At 41.8% G+C, this 10,057-nt stretch overlaps 1 protein-coding gene and 1 long non-coding RNA gene across 5 annotated transcripts in view; one reads left to right on the top strand and one right to left on the bottom strand.

Annotated features, from left to right (window-relative positions):
* Nucleotides 1-6,329: 6,329 nt before the first annotated feature.
* LOC121030960 (uncharacterized) lies at nt 6,330-10,051 on the bottom strand. The gene is made up of 2 exons (XR_005790479.1): nt 9,941-10,051; nt 6,330-9,786 (listed from the first exon to the last, which is right to left on the bottom strand). It is a non-coding gene; the product is annotated as an uncharacterized LOC121030960 (long non-coding RNA).
* Nucleotides 9,731-10,057, top strand: part of INO80D (INO80 complex subunit D) — a 69,863-nt gene continuing 69,536 nt past the window's right edge. For 2 of the 4 annotated variants that reach the window (XM_040475982.1, XM_040475978.1), the window contains exon 1: nt 9,785-9,993. The gene's annotated coding sequence lies outside the window, so the exon portion shown is untranslated. Of the gene's footprint in view, nt 9,994-10,057 lie in introns of all 4 variants that reach the window. The other 2 variants (XM_040475981.1, XM_040475980.1) reach the window with 2 other exon arrangements.

Raw genomic sequence — 10,057 nt, 5'->3', positions numbered from 1 at the left:
GCCCTACATTGGGTATGAAGCCTACTTTAAAAATGAATAAAGAAAAATAAATTTAAGGGGTGCCTGGGTGGCTTAGTTGGTTAAGTGTCCAACTTTGGCTCAGGTCATGATTTCACAGTTCATGGGTTTGAGCCCTGCATTGGGCTCTGTGCTGCCAGCTTCAGATCCTCTGTCTGCCTCTCCCTCTCTCTCTGCCCTTCCCCCACTCTTGCTCTCTCTCAAAAATAAGACATTAAAAAAACTTATAAAAAATAAGAATAATAAAGGAAAAAACCCTAGCCTTCATGGTACTTACATTTTTTAAAGTGGGATCTGTATAAACTAAAACATCTCTAACACAATAATTCTCTTCTCTCTTGCCAGAGTGAAGCCACTTGAGGGTCGGGGCTACTGTTTCCCCAGTATCCTAACTGCAGTGCCCGGCACACTATAAATGATCAATAGGTATTCCTTGAATAATTAAATAGCACAAGATCCTTTTTGCTTAAGTACAAATAATGCTTCTTTATTGCCTATTGTATCTGTTTAGATTTTTCAGCTTGGCTTTCGAAGTTCTCTCACTCGGGCCCTACCCTTCGTCTTTAATTTCTATTTTTCAGCACACTCTTGTGATACTGTAAGACACAGTACTCTTGCTTTACCTCATACCACTTCCTCTGTCCCAGATAAATAAAAACCCTCTCCCTTTAGGTTCAACAAACACTCATCTAGGATCTTCCATGTGCCAGGACTGTGCTATAGATTTTCACATCTTTTCTTGAACGTACACAAGCACACTCGCAGGTTTTTAGAAGGAGCGAAAGAAGCTCAGAGTTCTGAGAGCAGCCCAGGGTCACTGAGCTACCCAGTAGGGCCTGGACCTGGCCTTCTCTCCTTACTCTGCCCCTTTGGTTCCCTACTGTGAGCCCTTGCTTGTCTCCAGGGCTTGCAGGATGTTATTTATCTTTGCAGCTAGACTGTAAGCTCCCTGTGCCCAACTATGTACTATCTTTTACTTCCCCACAGAGTCCAAGTGCCATGCCCAGCAAGCTCTCAATAAATATTTCCCTAATTGAAGGAAGGCTAACCAATTTGGGCTGAGTCTCCTATTTTCAACTGTTACAAAGTTAAACTTTGCAATAAATTCCATCTTTTTTTTTTTTTTTTAAGACCTTATTTTTAAGTAAACTGTGCATCCAATGCAGGGCTCGAACTTGCAACCCCAAGATCAAGAGTCACACAATCTTCTGAACCGAGCCAGCCAGGTGCCCCACAAATTCCGCCTTTTGAATTAAGTTTTACATGGTCAGAGCTTGCTGGGTGAAAAAATACTTCCTTTTAGTCTTAAATACTTCACCTGAGATTTTAGTTATCTTTGACTTTATGTAAACGATTTAATGTTCAGCTGATCTACTTCCTTCAGTGACTTTAATCACAACCCTGTTCATATTTTCCAAGCACAGAAGTCCTAGTGTTTCCAGGTTTTCTTTCATCCTTGACCACACAACGTCTTTGAGATACGGCAAGCTAAACTGCGTGGACAAACTGCATTTTCATGAGATAACCTATCCAGGGTCATGTGTTCTCTCATCAGCCAGCAGATTTGCCCCCAGAGTGTTTGGCCAGCAGTTGAGAAAAAAGAAAAAGAAACAATATTTTTAAGCCCACTGGTCTCAAGCGCCTCTCTGGCTCCACCTCTCCCTATAGTCTTCAATCTAGGCCAGTTCAGACCTTTATCCTATGCCTCAGCTGTAAAGCCCACGAGGACAGGGCCTGTCTGGTTCACTATTTATCCCCTGCAGGACGCTACAAATTTCAGCCTCAGAATACACAGCAGTAGCTCTTCAACTTTTTGTTCCAGTTCACCATAAAAGCACATACGTGCGCACGTAACTGAAGGGAACGGTTTCGTGAAATAAACTTTGACCACAATGACTCTGGATATTTTCCGTTCTATCATTCTATTCTTTTTAGTAGGTCATTAGCTGCGAAGTTGATTTCTTAAGTTCCCTGTTTCAAACACAATATGCCACAGAGTTGAGGTGAGTTCTCTTAGCATTGTATCACCTAGTACCCTATAAAGGAAGACCCCTGTGATCATTTTCCATTGGAGCCAAGTTCTAGGGAAAGGCCTATCAGTCTGGCACATAGCTGAGTGAATAAAACACTTGTGGCTTTGTGTTGGCTGAATCTGTTCTCGCTGTGAAAATGTATAGTTCAATCATGGTTTTTAAAATTAAACTTTCATTTCATCAAGACCACTAATAACTTCAAAGAGAAATCTCACATAAATCTTCCAAGCAAATAATAAATATGTAAATAGGGTTCTAATTAATGTGGTATTTGTTCAATACTTCAAAAAAATTTTTTTTAATGTTTTATTTTTGAGAGAGAGAGAGAGAGAGAGACAGGGGAGGGGCAGAGAGAGAGGGAGACACAGAATCCAAAGCAGGCTCCAGGCTCTGAGCTGTCAGCACAGAGCCAGACACAGGGCGCAAAGTTATGAACCACGAGATCATGGCTTGAGCCGAAGTCAGCCACTTAACCAACTGAGCCACCCAGGCGCCCTCTGGCCCCTTTCCATTTTCTAATGAAAGTCCTACTTTGATTCCAGTTGCTTTCTATGAATTCAGAGAAAAGAAATAGGAATGGACAGTTGTGGAGTGGCTGTTAGGTGTCAGATATTATACCACAGATGGTCCTATAAATCATCTTATTCAAGCAATGGTGTTAAGAATGAGAGCATTGAGGTCTGAGAGACTAGGGAACTTGCCCGTTTGCATAGCTAGTAAATAAATATTAGCTATTGGATTCACACATGGTTTTCTGATCTATACCCCACACTTTAACCCTGAACTGTATTTGCATTTTAAAACGAATACCTGCCCGCTAAAACAAGTTAGTTGGAAATGTTACACATCAAACATCTACCCGTTCCTTTGTGGGATGGCTCTTTTTGAAGATGTTTCATCATCTTTTTTATGATTCGTTGTCAGCAAAGTCTTCTTCAATACCTCATATTGAAGCTGAAATGCATTTCTCATTCTTTAGGATGGCTGACGGAGGGGTTAATAATAATGGTGACCATATTCTCCTGTTGTGCATTCTGTGTGTACTCTTCCTGTACCCCATTTTCTATTTCTTAACACTTTGATGGAGTCTGAAGGACACCAAAAATCTCAGCTAAACTTAAAATTCTTTATTGCAGACTGTCACTTACCTGGGTATTCAACACTATCTGGAAAAAAAGTCAATGGACTGTTTATATTTTAATGCAGATATTTGGCATACCATAATCATAGTCTTTGATCTTTTTCTGTGTTGAGGTCAACTTGTGTCTAGTGCTGCTAAGCCCACTGGCTTGGTAGTGTTTCAAAACAAAACAAAAACAAAACAGTTCTCCCTGACCTTGAGCCGTACTGCCTGTAAAGTGTTTATTGGCAAGCAATCAAAAAGAGCAGCTGACCTTTACATAGCACTTACTAGGTGCTGGAGACCCTGCCTCGGGCCTTACATGCACTATGCCACTGAATCCTCACAACTCTGTAATCCTCATTTTGACAAAGGAGGACACGGAGAGGTTAAGTAGCTTGCCCAGGATCACACTACCAAGGAAAGTGGTAAAGCCAAGTTCCTGAACCAGATAGCCTTGATTGATGACTGAACTCCCAACCACATCAGGCCCTTTTGCACAAGAGGAACACATGTGGAAACAAACAAACAAACGAAACAAACAAAACCTAGAAAACTCAAGGATTTAACTGGCAGAGCTCAGAACAGAGGCATGAAGACAAGAATGGCCGTGGCTTGCGGCATGGGGAAAAAAACAGCAACGACCTAACAGAAGAATGAGGTTGGATAATTTTTAGTAGAATCATATCTACTACTGTCCATTTCTTTCTCTTTCTGGTTTTCCTTAATAAAACAAAATGCAGGGCCCCTGGATGGCTCAGTCGGTTGAGTGACCCACTCTTGATTTTGGCTCAGGTCATGATCTCATGGGTTTGTGTGATCTAGCCCTGTGTTGGGCTCTGCACTGCCAGCACAGACCGTGCTTGGGATTCTCTCTCTCTCTCCCTCTCTCTCTCTCTGCCCCTCCCCGGCTCGTCCTCGCTCTCTCTCAAAATAAACTTAAAAAAAAAAAAAAGCAAACACCTACTTGTAAGCTCATATAGCACCCAGATATGTGTAAAACAGAAACACCAATGTATGCAGCTAAGGTGAAAATACAACTTTTGGTTACTGAGGTCTTCCTCCTGGTGTACAGTTGGCCTTACCGTTTTATAATTTGATCATCCTCCTCACCTGAATTTGAATCAGCTGTTTGAATTGTGTTAACAGTTACCCCTTATTTATATTTTTAAACAAACTGAGAAGATAGGAAGTTTTTTGTTTTGTAACGCTTATTTATTTTGAGAGAGAAAGAGAGCACACGGGCGTGTGAGCAGGAGAGGGGCAGAGAGAGAACAAGAGAGAATCCCAAGCAGGCCCTGCACCGCCAACACAGACCCGGGGCTCAGTCCCACAAACCATGAGATCGTGACCTGAGCCGAACTCAAGAGTCGGTCGCTTAACCAACTGAGCCATCCAAGGGCCCCTAGTTACTCCTTACTTTAACTGAATGAGAGAATTTCCCCCCTTTCTCCAACCTTACTATTGAATTCTGGCATTCTATAACAAATATATGACAAAGATGTCACAGTGTAGCAGGTCCAAACTAATTAATGGACATGTTCCAGAACATCATTGTAGATGAGCTATTTGGAACCCGGAATTTATTTTCCCATGGAAATAGTGGTTAAGTTCCCACTGGGTCTACAAAAGTTCCCTTACCCAGGAATGTAGCAGAAACGAACACTGTAATCTTCGTGTTGACCTTTGCTTGTTATTCTGAGGGCTCTATGGACTTCTCTTCTTACTACAGTGTTTTAGCTAACCACCACTTTAGGGACAGTTTTTCATTTGAAATTATAGCAAAAGTTGACCATCACTTACAATTCTACTCAAATCCAATCATTAATACTGCTTTTGGGTATTTCTTTTTACTAATCATTACCTAAACCGTAACTTCAGTTAGAGAGTTGTTTTCCTTAGTGGAAGGTTAGTAGTCCATGGAACGGCCCTAGAAGGCAGACAGCCTAGGCTCTGTTACATTCTTCTGCCTACAGCACGATAAGGCAGTGAAACGGCACCAGGGACACGTCTTGCCCCTGCTGCTGCCAGTGACCATCAGGTTCCCAGAGGATATCTTTTGGCCCTTGTGGGGATTAAATAAAACAACTTTTCTTGGTTTCTGGTTTGGCATCAGGTCGTAATTTCCAGGGCTCCGTGCCCCTGGGTTAGGTGTTTAGAACTTGGAGATTACCTGATCATGTGTGTTTTGACTACAGGTGAATCTGTATTACAGAAATTTCATACTCAGATAATCTACAACTATGGTGTCGATGTCTGCCAAATATGCGGGTCTCAGAAACATTTTCTTGTAGGACACGGTAACCACAATAAAACCAAATCTTTGTTTTAGATAGAAACATTACCAACAAATGTTTCCAAAACAGCAATGCTTCAAGTGAAAAAAAACTGTTTATGGCCATGCTAATAGCGTGGCTCTGAAAACTCAGGCTCTGTACACACACCGCACACCCCACTCCTGTCTTTTCACCTCCTTGGGAGTTGTTTTTTTTTTTTTTTTTTTTCAACGTTTATTTATTTTTGGGACAGAGAGAGACAGAGCATGAACGGGGGAGGGGCAGAGAGAGAGGGAGACACAGAACCGGAAACAGGCTCCAGGCTCTGAGCCATTAGCCCAGAGCCTGATGCGGGGCTCGAACTCACGGACCTCGAGATCGTGACCCGGCTGAAGTCGGACGCTTAACCGACTGCGCCACCCAGGCGCCCCAGTCCTCCTTGGGAGTTTTTACACTGGCTACAGACTCTTGATATGAATTTAGAGTCTGCTTTTTTTAAATTTATTTTTTATTTTTTTAACGTTTATTTATTTTTGAGACAGGGAGAGACAGAGCACGAACGGGGGAGGGGCAGAGAGAGAGGGAGACACAGAAGAGGAAGCAGGCTCCAGGCTCTGAGCCATCAGCCCAGAGCCGGATGCGGGGCTCGAACTCACGGACCGCGAGATAGTGACCTGAGCTGAAGTCGGACGCTTAACCGACTGAGCCACCTACGCGCCCCTTTAGAGTCCACTTTTAGAAATGTTAGGAAAAACATTTGTATGATTAGGGAAGGTTTATATCCATAGCCCTACCCCTCCAAAAAAATCCCATGTGTAATTTATATAACCATGTCTGCTGTCACTTGTCTTTTTAAACACTTAATGATTCTGTCAGCAAACATTTGCCAATAAAGTCATGGCTTTATTGCTTAAAGATGTCTAATATATTAAGTATGCAAAACTCTTTCACTTGAAATCCACACAATCTATGAATGAGACCTTTTAAGGATATACAGGTGGTATTTTCTTCACTATAATGTTCACAATAAGGTGGTTAATTTTTACAAAATTACAATCATTAATACCAAAATACAGATCAATTAAAGATTCCAATAGTAAAAATATTAAGGCAAACATTCCCTACTTCACCTACAGGCCAAACTGTGAAATTAAGGCTTCCGAAATTAACAGAATAAATAAAAGACACTTGCTTCACGTATCACATAAGGTAAACCTGGCACTCATGGATGCACTGTCATCCGTTAACTAGATCTTTATGAAATAGCATAACTTTACAACCACAGGTGGCATTTCCAATTATGCTAGTACTTTACAACATATACTGTTAGTTTCCAGGATCAAGAGGAAGTCTCTCAATCACAGTGCTATTTCAATTGGCAACTATATTTATCTTTTTGCATTCTTTAACATAATGGAGAGACTTAGTTACCAGCTCACGAAGGTGAGCTAGGCCACTTGTCACTGATGAAGAGGGCTCCAATTGCTGGCTACTCAACATTTGGTTTTGGCACAGAGCACATGACAGGAATTTAGCATTTCCAGATCCAGAACATAGAGCTGTGGCAGGCACCTCAGAAATTCTAGAGGAGAATTTGAAATCTTTTTATTAAGTTTTAGGGCCAAGAAGTGATCCCAACAGTATTTAAGTGAAGAAAGGAAAAAGAAGAGGAGGAGGAGGAGGAGGAGGAGAAGGAGGAGAGAAAAGAAGGAAAAATAACTCTGTTTGGAGCTCTTGGGGGTATTAAATGAGAGCACAAACATAAAGTGTCCAACAAGGTTACCAAAATGCACTAGGTGCTCCATAATGTTAGACAAATTTGAATACTGGGAATTTTATTGAGCAAAAATAGGGTTATTTAAGATTAATTATGTCAGTAGTTTTGTTAGCACCTTTAGCATCTAGGAACTGGGAGACATAGCACCTAAAAGGAATTCAATTATCACCTGAAATACTGGCCAATTAAATTCACCAATATTGCAAAATGTAGTGAGATTTCTTTCTTGGTTAAGCTGTAATTCCCCAGGTCTGGGTTATTTAGCTCAGCTGGTGGATAAACATCATGGATTATAGCCATGTACAAGTCAAGCTTTATAAAGAGAAAGACACTGAGATGCTAAGATTATGCACCATATCCCATATCTCTATCACACAAATAAGTTTGGGTGTCACAAGAGGGATTGCATAAAAGGGTGCAGTCAGCTTAAATCGAACACATCGTAATTTCTTGAAAATGTAAAGCATACCTATAAGGTCACATCATATATAGGAACAAGTTCAAAAACCCGTTTTTTGAGTCCACTAGAGTTCCACGTTAAGAGAAGTAATTTCCTTGTTATGACCAATGTGTTTGCTCTCCAAATGTTTTTTAAAAAGTTGTACATAGAACACAACTTCACAATTGAGGTTTCCAAGATGATAAGAATCTGTTAACTTTACACCTTAATTATTTCAGATTTTTCTACTACAGAGAAAAATAAAAGGCCACAAAAAGAAAACCCAAAGTATTCAGGTACTGTATTCAAATTTAGAGGACAAAGATGGGGTCAACATGAAAATAATAATTATCTGATACATGCATTATCTGAACTCACTTTAACCTTATGGGAATTTCTTCTAAATTTGGAATCTCAAAAAATAAACATTTTTAAGTGGAGTCATCAGTCATTTCTAAATGCTTTGCAATACATTTTAAATGAGAGAAATTAAATATTCTGCTGATTCAAGGCACTAACATCACAAATCCATTCCCACTCGGTTGGCCAACGTATGTCAGAAAAATAACTTTTAGTACAAGATTCAGTTCATCATTCCCTGTAGAACATATAAGAAGTTCCTCTGATAATTTTTCTGGTATTCTTCTCTTTCTTCGCAAAAATAGGAAAATATCTCTGTAACTTATTCTCCTCCAGTAAGAGTCCATGGGAATTGTTGCAAGTGGGCGGTACCCTTCTCTGATCTCCGTGCTACCTCAGCTTCGGGTAACTTTGATCCCATTTATCTACTAAGCTGTGCTCATTTAAAAAAAGTAGATCTGTGACAACCACTGCAATATATTAAAAGTGATTTATACAGCTGGCAGCACACTGGAAGTTAAGAACTAACAACATATCAACTCTAACAAAAACACACATTTTTCCACTCTGTGACACAGAAAGTGGACAGCAACATGTGCGATGCACCAAAGATCTAACCCCTAAAGAATCTAATTAGAAAATCAAATATCTGGATAGAATAAGCACATTTCCTCAATAAGCAATTTTAAAAAGAATGTCTTTTCAAGTCTATTTCCAGTTTTACAGTAACCTTTCTTCTTGGGTAGACCATAACAGAATGAGGATTATTCTCAGAAATGTGCTCAGTTATACTTAAATTGTATTTAACCTCTCAGTGATCTCTGCCTTTATTGGCACTGTGAAAAATAAACAGCTGTATCATGCCTTGCTGGACAGTCAGGTTTTATTTACATAGCTTTGAGACAAGGAGACAAAAGACAGCCCTTAACAATTGTCTTTTGGCAATGTCAGTTTTGAGTGGAATAAATAATACAAATTTTTATATAGAAAGCGACTTGCAAATATGCATGTAAAAACATATCCATAGACCAATATAAGATACAGTGGCTATGAAGTCTCTTGAAGTACAAATTTATAAACTGACCACCAGACACAGAACTTGGATCCGCAACGGAGAAGAATCATTATTAGCCTGAAAAAAAAAATTAAAATGCCACTGCCACCAACCTGGAAAAAAATCACATAGGAAACAGAAAACAATAATCACCGGAAAACCTGTGTCTTGTAAAGATTTCTTTCCATCAGAAGATGCAGAAACATTTTCCCCCGAGGTGCGAATGAAAACGTTTCTCAAGCACCCCCAGTTTCTTCCCTGCTTTCTCCCCCAGGCGCCAGTGTAGACGGCCGGTATGGACTTTTTTCCAGAGATGAGAAGTCGAAATTTGCACTTTATCGGGAGCGGGTGCACTTTTCCCCCCGGCCCCCCTTTCCTCTGCCTCCAAGATGGTAGGAAAGTTGTCGTTTCGGAGGGCAGAGGAGCGGCTCTCTGGTGTTATGTCCTCGCAGTGCCTGTAGTGGTGCTGTAGGAGGCTGCTGCCTCTTCTTGTGCAGCCCCGGCAGCCCTGCCTTCTTGGCTGGAGAGTATATTCAGGGATTTCCCCTTAATAATCACCGACCCTGGGAGCACTTTTTAGTTTCCAAAATAAAAATATGATCCTCACCCCTCTTGCTTGACAGGGAAAGGCTCTCGCCGGAGCCCAGGGGGGAGCAGTAGCAGCGGCAGCCGAGCTTCCTAGTCCATTGCCAGCGCCTCTCACTCTGATCTGTCAGCCCGGCCGAGGGAAAAGGGGGGAAGGAGAAAAAAAAAAAGCAGCTGAAAGGTAAGCAGAGGCGGCCCCAGGCCCGGCCCACATCCCCGGGCTCCCGTAGGGCGGCGGGCAGGGCCGCGCAGGCAGGGCGGGCGGCGAGCGCGCTTACGTGAGGCCGGGGATCCGCCGGCCCGCGTCAGGCCCCGGGCAGAGAATGAAAGGGTGAGAGGGGCCGGCGCCGGGGTGGCGGGGGCTGGGGGCCGCAGGGCCTGGGGGCGCCCACGGG

The sequence above is a fragment of the Herpailurus yagouaroundi genome, unplaced genomic scaffold, assembly GCF_014898765.1.
Source record: "Herpailurus yagouaroundi ecotype Mexico unplaced genomic scaffold, PumYag 140, whole genome shotgun sequence".
NCBI classification, from domain to species: Eukaryota; Metazoa; Chordata; class Mammalia; order Carnivora; family Felidae; genus Herpailurus; species Herpailurus yagouaroundi.
The sequence above is the reverse complement of the archived record's forward strand: the minus strand, read 5'-3'. Positions and strand labels throughout refer to the sequence as shown.